The sequence below is a fragment of the Cotesia glomerata genome, linkage group LG8, assembly GCF_020080835.1.
Source record: "Cotesia glomerata isolate CgM1 linkage group LG8, MPM_Cglom_v2.3, whole genome shotgun sequence".
Taxonomy (NCBI): domain Eukaryota; kingdom Metazoa; phylum Arthropoda; class Insecta; order Hymenoptera; family Braconidae; genus Cotesia; species Cotesia glomerata.
The window spans coordinates 3,193,639-3,212,889 of NC_058165.1; the positions used below are offsets into that span (position 1 = coordinate 3,193,639).

A 19,251-nucleotide genomic window follows, 5' to 3' on the forward strand; every position below is an offset into this window, starting at 1 on the left:
TTTTTTATTAATTATTGCGTAGATTGAATTTACAAATTTTCAGGAAGTTTTAAAAATTTCACTACTTCGCGTGAATATCCTTAAAATAACTAAATTAAAATTTATATAACTATATCATAATACTTTAATTATAAAATTATATAATTATTATCTATTTTTGCCATTCGCTTTTGCCTTGGAATATAATGAAATAAATAAAATAAAAATTGATAAAAATACAATAAGATAAAAACTGATAAAAAATACAATCAAAAATTCTTCTTCTCATCAAATCAACGATGAACTTAAATCCAATGGAACTGACATAAATTGTAGTCCATAAATTAGCAATATTTTATACAAAAAATTCAATAATCATTTACTTTACAATTTTAAAAATTTTTTACAATATGCATTTGTATAACCAAGTAGTCATATTACATTTTCACTTCAATTTTCTTCAACTATTTGTTAAATAAAAATGAAGATGCAAGTATACATTCACATGTACAGTTGCGGGTTATTGATTGCTGTGTAAAAAGCGTTCGTGACCTTTGACAATAATTTTCTTTGGTTGTATTATCGACTGCAACTTACTCCGTGGAGAATAGTGCACTATAAGGTACGTGTACTATTGATCGTTATTACTATTACTTATTACTGTACACACGGCACATAATTTTAGTCTTATTATAATTTTTATTATCAACATCAATATAAAGCCCAGCAGCTAACTAAACACTTTTTTTTTAATTTATTATATTTTTTTTAATTAAAAAAAAAAATTACAAATCTTTTTGTGGCTTAAAACAGTCGTAGATATTTCAAGTGCAAGATGTCTGAATGTTTTTTATTTTTTTTTACTTACTTACTTTACTTTACTCGAGTTTTTTTTTTCTTTTAACAAGAGAAGAAAAACGCGTCGCACTACTTACGACTTATACTATACGCACTCCAGAGTTTATTTATCCCTCGGCAGCCGTCTATTTCCGGGCGGGTAATTGCGGGCTCACGGTGATTTAGAGACGCGTCCACGACCTGCCCTAAGCGGATAACGCACGTCCCCTTTTACCCACATACGCTTTCTTTGTACACTTATATATAATACGCACTCGTATGTAGTACAAATTATTTTTGTACATTCAGTCAAAATTTTTAATAATAATAATAATAATAATAATAATAATAATAATAATAATAATAATAATAATACTCTTTGAAATCATGTTTGGATTATTATTATTATTATTATTATTATTATTATTATTATTATTATTATTATTATTAATATTATTATTATCATTATTATTGTTATTACTATTGATATTTAAATTGAAGCAGCTAAATAACAATAATAATGATAATTAGCGATCTTGCAGTCACTATGTGACTTGTAAACTATAAATAAATAAAATTTTGGTTCATTAAATAATGACTTTTGTCAAATTGCATTGTACTTTTTTAACTATTGACATTTTTAAAGATATAAGCTCATCCCGATGTTACACTCATCAAGAGCTTTCATTTGAGTACCCACATGCATTTTTATATATTCTTTATACATATATATCTATATCTATATATCTATCTAGATATATCTATATCTATATATCTATCTAGATATATCTATATCTATATATCTATCTAGATATATATATATGTATATATCTATATATAATATATGAAAAGTTGATGTAGGTACTCAAATGAAAGGTCTCGATGAGTGTAATGTAGGAATCAGCTTATATCTTCAAAAATGTCAGTTGTTGACAAGATACAAGGTCATTTCTTAATTATCGACATTTTTTAAAATATAAACTCATTTTAATGTTACACTCATCAAGAGCTTTCATTTGAGTACCCACATGCATTTTTATATATTTTATATATATATATATATATATATATATATATATATATATATATATATATATATATGAAAAGTTAATGTAGGTACTCCAATGAAAGGTCTTGATGAGTGTAATGTAGGAATCAGCTTATATCTTAAAAAATGTCAGTTGTTGACAAGATACAAGGTCATTTCTTAATTATTGACATTTTTTAAGATATAAACTCATTTTAATGTTACACTCATCAAGAGCTTTCATTTGAGTACCCACATGCATTTTTATATATTTTTTATATATACATATATATAATATTCAAAAATATATGAAAAATTGATGTGGGTACTTAAATGAAAGGTATCGATGAGTGTAACATCGGGATGAGCTTATATCTTTAAAAATTTCAATAGTTCACAAGATACTAGGACATTCCTTAATCATGTATCTAGAGACAGAGCATTTTTGAATGCAGCTTAAATACTTATCACAATAAATTGATTATCATAAATAAAAAAGTTACATATATTTTTAACATGTCATTTCTCCCTTAAATAATTAATACTTCCACATATATGTATATTTATACACTCTCCCTATAGTAAAGCATTTCGAACATTTGTTTTACGTAAACATAAAGAATAAAAATAATTTAATAGCTTGAGATTATAAGTTGTCCTTAAGAACGATTAGCTCGACGAATCATACATCCACGTCTACTTTTCACCTTAAGCTTGACACTAAGGGAGTTGTGAGTTTATGTCTTACATCCTACGTGTTATAGTCGTGATTTAATGACAGCATCTGTGAAGCTTAAATCATCATAAAAATTTTGTTTTAATAAACTTGGGAATTCAGAACATTTTTTAACTTATTTTTTCCATTATTATTACTATTATTATTATTATTATTATTATTATTATTATTATTATTATTATTATTATTATTATTATTATTGAACCGTTTTTTAATTTTTATAATAAAAATCTAGGTATTTAAAACAATTATTAGTTTTACTGTTTTTAAATTCTATACTGCACAATAATAATAAGATTAATAATAATAATAATAATAATAATAATAATAATAATAATAACTCCGTAAGTAGAATAGATAATATTTAAACATGATAAAATAGCGAACCAGTGACCGAGTGACAGGTTATCGAACGCTTTAAGTATTATCCACATATATATTGTACATATACAACATGTCGCGGATTGTCAGCATGTGTGTACTGACCGTTTCATACAATACATACATGGACATAAAAGTATGAAAGTACAATAGTTGGACAGAAGCTTTGTCAACTAAAAGAAACCAGGAGTCGGCATGTCTATGCTATACGCCACCCTATTATCATATACGTATAATAATTTTCGAACTCTTTTCACTACTACATATCATATAGCATATAGCATCGCACTGAGAAGTGCTAAAGATGATAAACTTTAATTTCCAAAGTAGATTTTTTGTACTTATATTTTTTCTTGTTTCATATGATATCACACGGAAAAAAGAAAACTCGAAAATTTAAAGTATAAAATGTAAAATCGGTCCCGTCGTAATCAAAACTAGAAAAATTACAGTTTGAAATAACATTTTTCTAAATTCAATTTTTTAATTTAATATTCAGAGCTTGCAATGTAAATATTACATTTTACAATGTAATTCTTATAAAATCTGTAATAATTACAATCTGAAACTTTAATTTTTCCAGTTTTCATCACGAAGCGCCACGTTGCATTATATACTGTAATTTTTCGAGTCTTTTTTTTCCGTGCATACACGGAAAAAAGTAAACTGTAATAAATAACAGTCGATTTATAATAAGTAATGATCAACTGCTAAAAATTACCATTTCAAACAGTAAAATCGTGATTTTACTATTCACTTTATAATATTTACCATTTAAACGTTACAATTTACTCTTTACATGGAAGAAAATACTATTTCAAACGGTAATATTCGTTATGTAAATGTCTAAAATGTTAAAGTATAATAAATAAAAATTCAGACTTTGATATTTATCATTTCGTACCTAAAAAATGATCTTATGATATCGCATTACTAGAACCATAAGGGCGTATAAAAAAATTTTTTTTTGCTCCAATCAATGTAAAAATGTTTAAAATATTAACATCTATGGAAAAAACGAAAAAAAAATTTTTTTTTGTGATACGCCCTCATGGTTTTAAGAAAACATTTTTCTAAAACCATAAGGGCGTATTCTGTTTTTTCGGTTTAATATCAATTATGGGTCAGAGTAAGAAAAAAAATTGCAAAGGTAATAGAATATCACTCCACAACTTGATTTATGTCAACAAATATTTATTTAAGTGAGAAAACTAATAAAAAATTAAGGAAAAATAAATTCATCAGAGTATTACTACAATGCCATCTCCATCGTCAGAATCATCTGTGTCTAAGATTATAAAAGTAAAAAAAAAGATTTGTTAATTTTTTTTTTAACTAGATAATGGCAAAAAAATTTATAAACTATGACCATGGCTGAAAATTAAACTTTGATAATACCAATGATATTTTGTGGGACAGTGCCTGATGTATAAAAATGATTTAGATCATCGAACTTGCTTCAAAAGATATTGGTATTGAAGAATCATAACAATTCTCAAGAACAAAGTTCTTTTTGAATGACTTTTTTAAAATTACAGTTCTAAATGGCTTACAAAACTCTTTTGTTAATTGTAAATAGATCTGAAGTAAAAAAAAATCAATTTTAAAAAACTTTGAGGCTAATTTTATTAACTTGAAGACATACCGATTGTTCTCAAGTTGTTATGAATTTATTTTTTCTTAATTTTTCATTCGTTTTTTCACTCAAATAAATATTTGTTGACATAAATCAAGTTGTGGAGTGATATTCTATTACCTTTGCAATTTTTTTTCTTACTCTGACCCATAATTAATAATAAACCGAAAAACAGAATACGCCCTTATGGTTTTAGAAAAATGTTTTCTTAAAACCATAAGGGCGTATCACAAAAAAAATTTTTTTTTTCGTTTTTTCCATAGATGTTAATGTTTTCAATATTTTTACATTGATTGAAGCAAAAAAAAATTTTTTATACGCCCTTATGGTTCTGCAGAACCATAAGGGCGTATATTTTGAGATACGCCCTTATGGTTCTAGTAACGCGATATATAAATAGTATAAAATAAAGTTAGTAAATTTCTAATACAAGCAACGTCAATATTTACAAAGTAAAATGGTAAATTTTAAACGCAACGCTAAAAATCAAACTGTAATTATTGATTTGCTTGGACTGGTAAAATGTATATTTTAAAAGTATAATTTTTACTGTTTCAAATGTTAAATTTTCCCAGAGTGAGACCCCCTTCTCTTTAATCTGAGTTCCTCTTCTCATAATATGGACTACATATTGAAATGGCAATTTTTACTGTTTGAAACTGTAATTTTTTAAGATGAAAGAGTCGTTATTTACTATAGTGACAGCTACTAATCACTTATTTTGGATATTAAATTATAAATTGTGGCTTTTATACTTTCTACATTAAGTTCTGTAATATTTATATTTTTGACACCCCGATGTCCGCTTTACTGTTTGAAACTATAAAAATTAACCGGAATCCGAGTGAATATTACAGTTTACTTTTTTCCGTGTTTGTGTATTTCTGACATTATGGCAGAAAGTTACATAGGCTAGTACATACATATATTATGGATTCTCTTATTTCCACCAACACAAGCTTTCTCGCGAATGTGCTTTGCTGGATGATGTATAGAAGGCGTGTATTGATTTCACGGCATAAATAGAACGGTCTCTATTATTCAAGATGCGACGCGATCCCCTCGGCGCCGGTACACCACTATGAGAGACGTTTCTATCTGCTATGTACAATATACTGGACTAAATAATCCCCGAGAACCATTTTATTCCGTAATATCGGTTCCACACTTTCTTCATACTCTGACTTACACAGATACTCACCTATACATATATTTATATACAATGTATATATTTATTTCTGATACTGTTTTTGTATTTCCTTCCCCTGATATCATGTCCCAACTCTGACAGTGCATTTCAATCTTATCTTTCACATTGAATCGGCAATAAATATATTTACTTTACTTTTTATCGCTATCAAAGACGTTTCTTTTGTTTGTGTGTTTATTTTAATTATAAATGGAAATTTTGATTCGTATCTTGTTAATCAGATAATATTTCGACCTTAATTGACCACTAAAATTTATGCATAAAAATTTTTACACTGAAGATAAATTTACTTTAAAAAAATGTGAGTAAATTATCAGAGATACAAAAAAATTGAAAAGGATATTTTTTGTAGAAAATTAGGCTTATTATATAGTTTTTTTGATCTTCAACATTTCAGTCATAATTTTAAACTTTTGAATAAGTATACAGAAAAAAAGGTTCACTTGAGCCAAGAAAATATTTTTCTTCCTAATTATTTTCTTGAGCGAAAAATAAATTTTTTTTTTGACACAAGAAATTTCACTATTTCCAACAAAATTAATTCTCTTGCTTTAAGAAATATGTATTTTGATCCAAGAAAATTTATTTAAGTCAAGAAAATCTTGTTATTTTGAGAAAATTCAGCCTCTTGCTCCACAAAATTTAGTTCTTGATAGAAGTTAATTTTCTTGTCGAGAGAAAATTTCTCTCTTGCTCCAAAAAATTAAATATAAAGATAAAAGTTAACTTTCATTAATATTTTTATTGATCAACATGTCAAATGGGAAGATCAAATAATATTTCATATTTTTTTTCATTCAATATGTATAATTGCACGCTAAACTAATATAAAATGGGTATCAAATATTCTCGAGAAAAATTTTCTCAAGGTGAGAAAATTTTTTTCTCAGCTGAAGCAGGTGCCGCTGCTTCCCCAAAGTATCTAAAAATTTTGATCAAATATAAAAATTTATTGTATCAAGTATTTATGATCTGAATTAAGAAAAAATGACTTCCGCCAGGAATAGAATTTAAAGAAAAATTTTTACTTCGGCCAACACAACTTCGGTCTTCCTTCAGGCACCAGAACATTTTCTTGAGCCAAGAATTTTTTGTTCTCTAGTCAAGAAATTTTTCTTTCTATGTAATTATTTTTCTAATTTAAAGTTTTATTTTCTGGGTGCTATTTGTGAATTTCTTGAAATAATTCTAACTAAATATCTCAAAGAGTGAAAATTAAAAAAAATTTTTTTTTTTTAAATAACTTTTCAGTGTACTCTAACAAAAATAATTTGTAAAAAAGTTATCAAACTACATCCGTCGAAAGACATACAAACAAAATACGTAGTTGAATTTATTATTAATTTTTGGACCATAAAATGTCTTAAAGAAAACATTATAGTTTTTACGGTAACACATATGTGTCAGTGTTTTATGACTATAATAATCATAAGACATATATGTACAGCGAATAAAAAGGAGCCGAATGGGCACGGGGTCGACGTATCGACTTAAATGTAGAGTCTACATAGACAGCTAATCGTCAAGTTGTTTTTTCTCGTTCGTTGTATTTTTACACGTATGTATAATAATATATGTAATTTTGAAAAAAGACAATCGTGCATTTGATGTATGGCAGGGTATATACTACACGCTATACATATAGTTACAGTAGTGTATCGCGTATTATATAGAAAAGACGAGGTAGAAGCGTAAGCGTCTGGCATCAACATACAGGCTATTAAAAGTTTACATGTAAACTCAGAGACTATACACGTTGCATTGTTTTATGATCTAACCATTCGTGGGCGAAAAAATATTTTTTCTTATTACGTACAACATGTCTATTTCAATAATTGAAAAAAAAAAAATTACAATAATAATAATAATAATAATAATAATAATAATAATAATAATAATAATAATAATAATAATAATAAAACTCTGCTTTTATTCTTGAAACTTAAGAAAAATTTTGATAATCAATTTATTATGATAAATGATAAGTATTTAGCCTGCATTCAATAATGCTTTATCTTCAGATACATAATTAAGAAATGACCTTGAATCTTGTTAACTATTAACAATTTTAAAGATATAAGCTCATCCTAATGTTACACTTATCGAGACCTTTCATTTGAGTACCTACATCAATTTTTCATATATTTTATATATTATATATATTTCACAAATACCATATATGTAATATATATAAAAAATGCCATGTGGGTACTCAAATGAAAGATCTCGATGAGTGTAACATCGAAATGAGTTTATATCTTTAAAAATATCAATAATTAAGAAATGACGTTGTATCTTGTGAAATATTGACATTTTTAAAGATATAAGCTCACCCCGACAGTACACTCATCGAGAGCTTTCATTTGAGTACCCACATCAATTTTTCATATATTTTATATATTTATATATATTATATATATGTATATATGAAAAATATATCAAAAATACACGTGGGTACTCAAATGAAAGCTCTTGATGAGCCTAACATCAGGATGAGCTTATATCTTTAAAAATGTCAATAATTAAGAACTGACATTGCTATTTTGTCAACTAATCACATTTTTAAAGATATAAGCTCATCTTGATATTACTCTCTTCGAGACCTTTTATTTGACTACCCACATCAATTTTTCATATATTTTATATATTTATATATTTCACAAATACCATATATATAAAAAATGCCATGTGGGTACTCAAATAAAAGGTCTCGATGAATATAACATAAGGATGAGCTTATATCTTACAAAATGTAAATAATTAAGAACTGACATTGTATCTTGTAAACTAATGATATTTTTAAAAATATAAGCTCACCCTGACATTAAACTCATCGAGACCTTTCATTTGAGTACCTACATCAATTTTTCATATATTTTATATATTATATATATATATATATATATATATATATATATATATATATATATATATATATATATATATATATATATGTATATATGAAAAATATATCAAAAATGCACGTGGGTACTCAAATGAAAGTTCTTGATGAGCCTAACATCAGGATGAGCTTATATCTTTAAAATGTCAATAATTAAGAACTGACATTGCTATTTTGTCAACTAATCACATTTTTAAAGATATAAGCTCATCTTGATATTACTCTCATCGAGACCTTTTATTTGACTACCCACATCAATTTTTCATATATTTTATATATTCATATATTCCACAAATACCATATATATTAATACCATATATAACAATTGTTATATTCATTTCTTTTCTATGGAACCCAATTATTGGCATTGCTGTAGGGTTCAATGTACTGTTAAAATAAATAAATATATAAAATATATAAAAAATGCCATGTAGGTACTCAAATAAAAGGTCTCGATGAATATAACATAAGAATGAGCTTATATCTTACAAAATGTGAATAATTAAGAACTGAAATTGTATCTTGTAAACTAATGATATTCTTAAAGATATAAGCTCACCCTGACATTAAACTCATCGAGACCTTTCATTTGAGTACCTACATCAATTTTTCATATATTTTATATATTTATATATATAAAATATATGTATATATGAAGAATATATCAAAAATGCATGTGGGTAGTCAAATGAAAGCTCTTGATGAGTGTAACATCGGGATGAGCTTATATCTTTAAAAACGTTAATAGTTAAGAAAGTACAGTGCAATTTAACAAGAGACATTATTTAATTAAGCAAAATTTTATTTATTTATAGTTCACAAGTCTCGGCAGTCATATAGTGACTGCAAGGTTGCTAGTTATTATTTAGCTGTTTCAATTTAAATAATAATGATAGTAATTCGAAAATATTTTAAAAAAATATTATTGTTATCATTTTAAAACAAATTAAAAAGGAAATAAAAATTCCTTTCCCAGACTACCGCAAATTCCATAGAAATATTTTTACGCGTCAACAATTTTTGTCGCTATTAAAAAGTGCAGGGAAAAATGTAGACTGCATCCAGACAAGCCGGAGTGAAAATCAATACGCACACTCCCTCACTGCTTAACTTAAAAGTCCTTTTTTTAACAATTTTTTTTTTCCTTCAGAACTGACAACTCGTTCCATTTTATTCTCTTCAATCCATTTTATTTCGAAATTAAAAACTGTTTTTATTATTATTTTACTAAGTTGTTTTTGTACCAACAGAACCTTTTATGGAATATCATACGAAGCCGATTGTGATTTTCGGACGGCTCTTTGTGTTTGATTTCCTTTTATGGAGCTACACTGGGAGTTCATTTCCATGAGATTTAGTAACGTGACTTTTGATTTCTTCAGATAAAATTAATCGGTGACCCCATGCTTGTTTCCTATTTTTTTTTTCTTTTACGCAACACTTGGACCAATTATAATTATTCAAGTTCAAAAAATTTTACATTTATTTAACTAATTTACCGTGAATTTAAAAAATTACCAAAAAATTGTCTATTATACTTTGCATGCAGAAGATGCGTCAAATTTTTATTCAATAATTGTTTATCTTTGATGAATAAACAATTTCCGATATTCATTGTACGAAAAAAATCAATTGTACCTTTTGCTTTGTAATTCTAAGAATCGAAGAGATATTTTAAAATGCAAATCGTGTGCCACTCGTCGACGTAGACACTGTGAATCCGTCACGTACCAACAGCGATCGTGGATACGCCATCCCATCCGTTAGAACTTTATCACTAGCTTTATATATATTTATATACACTGCAGGATGATGTGTGTATAGAGAGACTAACAAAATTTACAGTATGTACATTCACTTCAAGAATGTCTACAGATTTTACTGAATACGGCGTTCGAATATTGTCGAGAGGAAAAAATATTAATTGTTTTATATCTTCTGTTTTCTTTGAGCCAACAATCGGATTCGAGTTTTACGAAAAAAAATGTAGTAGTAGGATAAAAATGTTTGCTTTTGCGTACTAAATTATCGTTGTTTTTTTACTGTTTTACTTGAAATAGACGGATTATAAATTTGACTTATACACTGATAGGATTTAGTTCTATTTAATAAGATTTAGTAATAGTTACTAAATTATTTAGTTACAAACCTTTAATTACCAAATATTTAGAAATAGTTACTAAATTATTTATTGAAGCCCATTTATTTCTCCCAAATAAATATTTAGTAGTATTTAACAAATTATTTATTGCTACGCAATAAATCGTTTGTTGGTATTAAAGAAATTCATTTTTTAACTAATTTTAGCGTACAACCTAACTTTTTTACTCAAAATAAATCAAAATAATTAAAATAAATAATTTTAATTAAAATATAAGGTATTATAAAGAAAATAATCTCATTAAATTATAATTTTTTATTTGAGATTTTTATAAAATTTAAAATTAAACAAGTTTATAACATATCAATAGTAGACTAATTGAAAAATTTAAACTAAACTCCACTGAGAAATGACATATAAGCCATTTGGGAGTATGTGTGTTTTCAAAGGGAAGATAAATCTCCCAAAATCGAGCTGAATAAAATAATCTGAGTAAGTGAATAGGTTATGTATCACATTGGAATCAAAGCATAGCCATCTACCGACAATACTTACTAAACAAATAGTTAGTACCTTCTACTAAATATTATTTGGTGGAAACAAATATTTATATTGATATAATAAAGCTTTGTTTATAATAATATAATTTATTTAGAGTAAAAAATGATTTATCAAACTGTTACAAATAATATTGATGGGTAAAAAATATTTTTTTCTTTCAAATAAATGACTAGAAATTTTGTTACTTAATCAGTTTATACTGATAGAAGGATTTATCTCTATTTAATAAGATTTAGTAATAGTAACTAAATTATATAGTAACAAACCTTTAATTACCAAATATTTAGAAATAGTTACTAAATTATTTATTAAAGCCCATTTATTTCCACGAAATAAATATTTAGTAGTATTTAACAAATTATTTATTGCTACGCAATAAATCGTTTATTGGTATTAAAGAAATTCATTTTTTAACTAATTTTAGCGTACAACCTAACTTTTTTACTCAAAATAAATCAAAATAATTAAAATAAATAATTTTAAGTAAAATATAAGGTATTATAAAGAAAATAATCTCATTAAATTATAATTTTTTATTTGAGACCTTTATAAAATTTAAAATTAAACAAGTTTTTGACATATCAATAATAGATTAATTGAAAAATTTAAACTAAACTCCACTGAGAAATGACATATAAGCCATTTGGGAGTATGTGTGTTTTCAAAGGGAAGATAAATCTCCAAAAATCGAGCTGAATAAAATAATCTAAGTCAGTGAATAGGTTATGTATCACTTCGGAATTAAAGCATAGCCATCTACCGACAATACTTATCAAACAAATATTTAGTACCTTCTACTAAATATTATTTAGTGGAAACAAATATTTATATTGATATAATAAAGCTTTGTTTATAATAATACAATTTATTGAGAGTAAAAAATGATTTATTAAACTGAAACAAATAATATTGATGGGTAAAAAATATTTTTTTCTCCCAAATAAATGACTAAAAATTTTGTTACTAAATTAGTATAATTTTTACTAATTAATTAGTACTAATTAAATATAGACCGGATAGCTCAAATGGTAGAGTAGCCGACATGTCTTCGGAAGGATCTGGGTTCGAATCCCAGTCCGAGCTATCTAATAATTTTTTCTCGCATATTCTATAAACTCACATTAAGATGATCCTCGCACATTCCTTTCTCAATCCTTTCCTACCAATATCCTGTTACGTGAATGTGGAACGCTTCACGTAATAATTACCGTAACTCCTATTCTTTCCCGCTTCACAGCATTATTTATATTTGTAAAATTTATATTTGTGAACTCCATACTAAATCCTTCTATCAGTGTACTTGAATTTTGATTTGTTAAATTTTGTTAATTTTTATTATTTATTCTTATTACTAATTAGTAATGATTTAAAATTAAAAAATCATAAGATACTCTATAAATATGTTACGAATATGTAAAAAAATGTGGTTAAAAAAAATTTTAAACACAATTTTAATTAAAGAATTGCAATGATAAAACTAAAAAATGAATAATCTATTTTTATCACTCACCAAAATGAAAGGATGATAATAATTAATATCCGTAGAAGTGAAATCAATACCACTAAAGTCCACAATTCGCTCACTAATCCTCAAGGATCAAGTATTAACAAGCTTTTCAGCCACTAGTTCATCAATTAATCTCAAACATCAAACTGTTACTAATATATCACTATCAATATCAATTAATATCATCATAATCATAATAATTCCATATCAAGTAGTGTTTAGAATCGTTATAAATATATTTGTCTGCAGGTACTCGGCTGCCCTGGATCAATTAAGTGTTTGAGAATAAAATAGTTTATTTTAATATTTACACAATAGTAAATTTTTTATATTTTTTTAAACGCGAATGTCAGAATTAAAATTTTTCCGAAAGCCAGAAATTTAACTTTAGAAATTTTAAATTATTTATTTAATTTTTTTTTTATTCAGTAACTCAGGCACTATTGCGCTGTGAAAGGTAGATGTTTAAAGGTACTTGTAGGTACGAGGTATTTTATCTCAAGGTAGAAGGTAGAATATAATAATAATATATATTTATGCTTTTATTGATTTATATATGATATAATTTTAGCCGTGTTTATTATTATTATTATTATTATTAATAATATTTTTATTATTATTATTACGAATAGTAATGATTACTTAAATGATCAATAGCAACTAATATTTATTGTAAATATTATTATGATTATTATTAGTTATTATGCGTAATTTTTAGTGTGATTAAAAAATCACCAATGTGGAATCCGCGAGCATCTATTCGGGATCCAACAAACGCAAGGTCAGAAATAATTGTCACCTCCTCGTGTTTCGCCACTGAGCCACATCGCCAATTAATCGATTTCGTTTTCGTCGATTCAATAGTCACCGTCTGGAACAAAATATAAAATATTTCTATTAATTTTAATTATTTTTTGGAATAATTAAGGAGTTCCAAGTAAAATTCTATAATTTGTTGCCTGTAAATTACAAAATTAATTGTAAATAGTTCTTTTACTGTATGATCAATAAAAAAAAATGTTTGGCTTATATATACTCCGGTAAGACATTTCTGGAAGCGAGAAAGCGTAGCCACCTAGCGGTGGAACCAAGAACTATTGGCAAAAAAAATTCCACGCTTATATATACTTAGTTAGAAAATCCAAGTACCCTCCTAGTGTAAAGAATGTCTATAAAAAATAATACGCAGAAATACTTTTGTTATCTTGAAATTAATTTTTAAATTAATTAATAACATTTTTGAGAAAATTTCCGAAAAATTTACTCATTGAATAATTATTAACATTTAATTGACTAATTAAAAATATAGCACTCTGAATTACCGGTATACACTTGACAACACAAAAAGAGTGTCCCTAACCTTCAATTTTATTTATGTTTACTGTCTAATTAAAATTACTAAGATCTTCTAGCATTTAAAAAACCGCGATTACTTATACTTTGGGTAACTAAGCAAGCGGTGTTGCCAAGTCAAATACAAGACTTTAAACAACGCAAGTTCCGAGTGATTTTTCATAAAAAATATAAAATATCTCCGTAATACGTTCGGAAAGCTACTTTTTTATTGTTTTAATCTTCAGCTTATTATTTTTTCAATCAAATTCAATGAAAATAAAATTTTTTTTAAATCGTTAATTCCATTAAATTCTTAACCAAATACACGGCTGGTAGAATCTCTATTTTACATGTAAAAATTACAAATTTCAAATCTAATTATTTGAATAAATATTCCGGAAACCTACGGTTTTTCAATTTTTTTTATTAATTATCAGGCCACGTCGATTGAATTTACGAATTTTTAGGAAGTTTTAAAAATTTAACTACTTCGCGTGGATCTCCTTAAGTAAACTTTGAGATAAAATCAATACTTTTAAATAGAATTATTTCTCTTCTTCAATTTTATTTAGAGAATATTTTTCTTGAATCAATTTTTCTTTTTATGCACTGCAGTACTACCTACTTTAGTATTATAAAACCATTATGTCACATCCATAACAAAGGAAGTTATTTTAAAAGCAAGTTGTGTGTACTTCAAACAAAATAAACAAAATTGCGATATATTATTGAAGTAATAAATCTCGACATGAAATAATTCGTTGACAGTCAATAGTTCTTTTTAAAATTCCATATACAATAAGCCATTGCAAAATACATAGTTATTATATATTTTCTCACGTGCCTCAAACCTGAGAGAATTCAATTCGAGTGTATCAATGGTCACACGGCTGAACGCCTTTTAGGAAGCCCTAAGTTACGGTGTATTACCCGATAATACTGAGAGAATATCTATACTACTCTACTTTTGTACATGTATTCTATTATATTCCTTTTACTTCTTTAATACACATATGTATACATATACATATGTATGTAAAAGTTCAAAGGAGTTTTAAATTCAAAAATTTTCTGTTGTATTGGAGAGTTAAACAATAAAGAACAAAAATTCTAAACTACACTGATAGAAGGAATTAGTACGGAGTACTAAACTGATTTAGTAACAAAATTTTTAGTCATTTATTTGGGAGAAAAAAATATTTTTTACCCATCAATATTATTTGTTACAATTTAATAAATCATTTTTTACTCTAAATAAATTATATTAATATAAACAAAGCTTTATTATATCAAGATAAATATTTGTTTCTACCAAATAATATTTAGTAGGAGGTACTAAGTATTTGTTTGGTAATTATTGTCGGTAGATGGCTATGCTTTAATTCCAATGTGATACATAACTATTTACTGACTTAGATTATTTTATTCAGCTCGATTTTGGGAGATTTATTTTCCCTTTGAAAACACACATACTCCCAAATGGCTTATATGTCATTTCTCAGTGGAGTTTAGTTTAAATTTTTCAATTAGTCCATTATTGATATGTTATAAACTTGTTTAATTTTAAATTTTATAAATGTCTCAAATAAAAAATTATAATTTAATGAGATTATTTTCTTTATAATACCTTATATTTTTACTTAAAATTATTTATTTTAATTATTTTGAGTAAAAAAGTTAGGTTGTACGCTAAAATTAGTTAAAAAATGAATTTCTTTAATACCAATAAACGATTTATCGCGTAGCAATAAATCATTTGTTAAATACTACTAAATATTTATTTCGTGGAAATAAATGGGCTTTAATAAATGATTTAGTAACTATTACTAAATATTTGGTAATTAAAGGTTTGTTACTAAATCATTCAGTAACTTTAACTAAATCTTATTAAATAGAACTAAATTCTTCTATCAGTGAAGTAGCCCGCTCTACCAGCGAGAAGGAATCTTTCCATGCGCCACCTAGCGGCCGGCGCTCTATAACTACACCGAAAAAAATTTGCGCTAAATACTTAACACTTATTTGTGTTGAATTAAGAGAATTAACACGAAAAAGTGTTAAATTTACGTATATAAGTGTTAAATATTGAACCCAAAATTTTTTGACGTAATATTAATGAGCTTAGTTTGAATTTTTCAATTTGTCTATTATTGATATGTTAAAAACTTGTTTAATTTTCAATTTTATAAATGTCTCAAATAAAAAATTATAATTTAATGAGATTATTTTCTTTATAATACCTTATATTTTTACTTAAAATTATTTATTTTAATTATTTTGATTTATTTTGAGAAAAAAAGTTAGGTTGTACGCTAAAATTAGTTAAAAAATGAATTTCCTTAATACCAATAAACGATTTATTGCGTAGCAATAAATCATTTGTTAAATACTACTAAATATTTATTTCGTGAAAATAAATGGGCTTTAATAAATGATTTAGTAACTATTACTAAATATTTGGTAATTAAAGGTTTGTTACTAAATCATTCAGTAACTTTAACTAAATCTTATGAAATAGAACTAAATTCTTCTATCAGTGAAGTAGCCCGCTCTACCAGCGAGAAGGAATCTTTCCATGCGCCACCTAGCGGCCGGCGCTCTATAACTACACCGAAAAAAATTTGCGCTAAATACTTAACACTTATTTGTGTTGAATTAAGAGAATTAACACGAAAAAGTGTTAAATTTACATATATAAGTGTTAAATATTGAACCCAAAATTTTTTGACGTAATATTAATGAGCTTAGTTTGAATTTTTCAATTTGTCTATTATTGATATGTTAAAAACTTGTTTAATTTTCAATTTTATAAATGTCTCAAATAAAAAATTATAATTTAATGAGATTATTTTCTTTATAATACCTTATATTTTTACTTAAAATTATTTATTTTAATTATTTTGATTTATTTTGAGAAAAAAAGTTAGGTTGTACGCTAAAATTAGTTAAAAAATGAATTTCCTTAATACCAATAAACGATTTATTGCGTAGCAATAAATCATTTGTTAAATACTACTAAATATTTATTTCGTGGAAATAAATGGGCTTTAATAAATGATTTAGTAACTATTACTAAATATTTGGTAATTAAAGGTTTGTTACTAAATCATTCAGTAACTTTAACTAAATCTTATTAAATAGAACTAAATTCTTCTATCAGTGAAATAGCCCGCTCTACCAGCGAGAAGGAATCTTTCCATGCGCCACCTAGCGGCCGGCGCTCTATAACTACACCGAAAAAAATTTGCGCTAAATACTTAACACTTATTTGTGTTGAATTAAGAGAATTAACACGAAAAAGTGTTAAATTTACATATATAAGTGTTAAATATTGAACCCAAAATTTTTTGACGTAATATTAATGAGCTTAGTTTGAATTTTTCAATTTGTCTATTATTGATATGTTAAAAACTTGTTTCATTTTAAATTTTATAAATGTCTCAAATAAAAAATTATAATTTAATGAGATTATTTTCTTTATAATACCTTATATTTTTACTTAAAATTATTTATTTTAATTATTTTGATTTATTTTGAGTAAAAAAGTTAGGTTGTACGCTAAAATTAGTTAAAAAATGAATTTCTTTAATACCAATAAACGATTTATTGCGTAGCAATAAATCATTTGTAAATACTACTGAATATTTATTTGGTGGAAATAAATGAGCTTTAATAAATGATTTAGTATTTACAACTAAATATTTGGTAATTAAAGGTTTGTTACTAAATCATTTAGTAACTTTAACTAAATCTTATTAAATAGAACTAAATTCTTCTATCAGTGAAATAGCCCGCTCTACCAGCGAGAAGGAATCTTCCCATGCGCCACCTAGCGGCCGGCGCTCTATAACTACACCGAAAAAAATTTGCGCTAAATACTTAACACTTATTTGTGTTGAATTAAGAGAATTAACACGAAAAAGTGTTAAATTTACATATATCAGTGTTAATTATTGAACCCAAAATTTTTTGACGCAATATTAATGAGTTTAGTTTGAATTTTTCAATTTGTCTATTATTGATATGTTAAAAACTTGTTTAATTTTCAATTTTATAAATGTCTCAAATAAAAAATTATAATTTAATGAGATTATTTTCTTTATAATACCTTATATTTTTACTTAAAATTATTTATTTTAATTATTTTGATTTATTTTGAGTAAAAAAGTTAGGTTGTACGCTAAAATTACTAAAAAAATGAATTTCTTTAATACCAATAAACGATTTATTGCGTAGCAATAAATTATTGATTAAATACTACTAAATATTTATTTGGTGGGAATAAATGGGCTTTAATAAATGATTTAGTATTTATAACTAAATATTTGGTAATTAAAGGTTTGTTACTAAATTATTCAGTTACTTTAACTAAATCTTATTAAATAGAACTAAATTCTTCTATCAGTGAAGTAGCCCGCTCTACCAGCGAGAAGGAATCTTTCCATGCGCCACCTAGCGGCCGGCGCTCTATAACTACACCGAAAAAAATTTGCGCTAAATACTTAACACTTATTTGTGTTGAATTAAGAGAATTAACACGAAAAAGTGTTAAATTTACATATATCAGTGTTAATTATTGAACCCAAAATTTTTTGACGCAATATTAATGAGTTTAGTTTGAATTTTTCAATTTGTCTATTATTGATATGTTAAAAAGTTGTTTAATTTTAAATTTTATAAATGTCTCAAATAAAAAATTATAATTTAATGAGATTATTTTCTTTATAATACCTTATATTTTTACTTAAAATTATTTATTTTAATTATTTTAATTTATTTTGAGAAAAAAAGTTAGGTTGTACGATAAAATTAGTTAAAAAATGAATTTCTTTAATATCAATAAACGATTTATTGCGTAGCAATAAATCATTTGTAAATACTACTAAATATTTATTTGGTGGAAATAAATGAGCTTTAATAAATGATTTAGTATTTATAACTAAATATTTGGCAATTAAAGGTTTGTTACTAATCATTTAGTAACTTTAACTAAATCTTATTAAATAGAACTAAATTCTTCTATCAGTGTTTCGTTAATG

General features: G+C 25.5%; 1 protein-coding gene across 2 annotated transcripts in view; it reads right to left on the reverse strand.

Moving 5' to 3' along the window:
• The window catches only part of LOC123270306 (ecdysone receptor-like), a 189,051-nt gene that overhangs the window by 128,514 nt on the left and 41,286 nt on the right, over positions 1-19,251 (reverse strand). For both annotated transcript variants that reach the window (XM_044736305.1, XM_044736303.1), the window contains exon 2: positions 12,881-13,748. The gene's annotated coding sequence lies outside the window, so the exon portion shown is untranslated. The remainder of the gene's footprint in view (positions 1-12,880; positions 13,749-19,251) is intronic.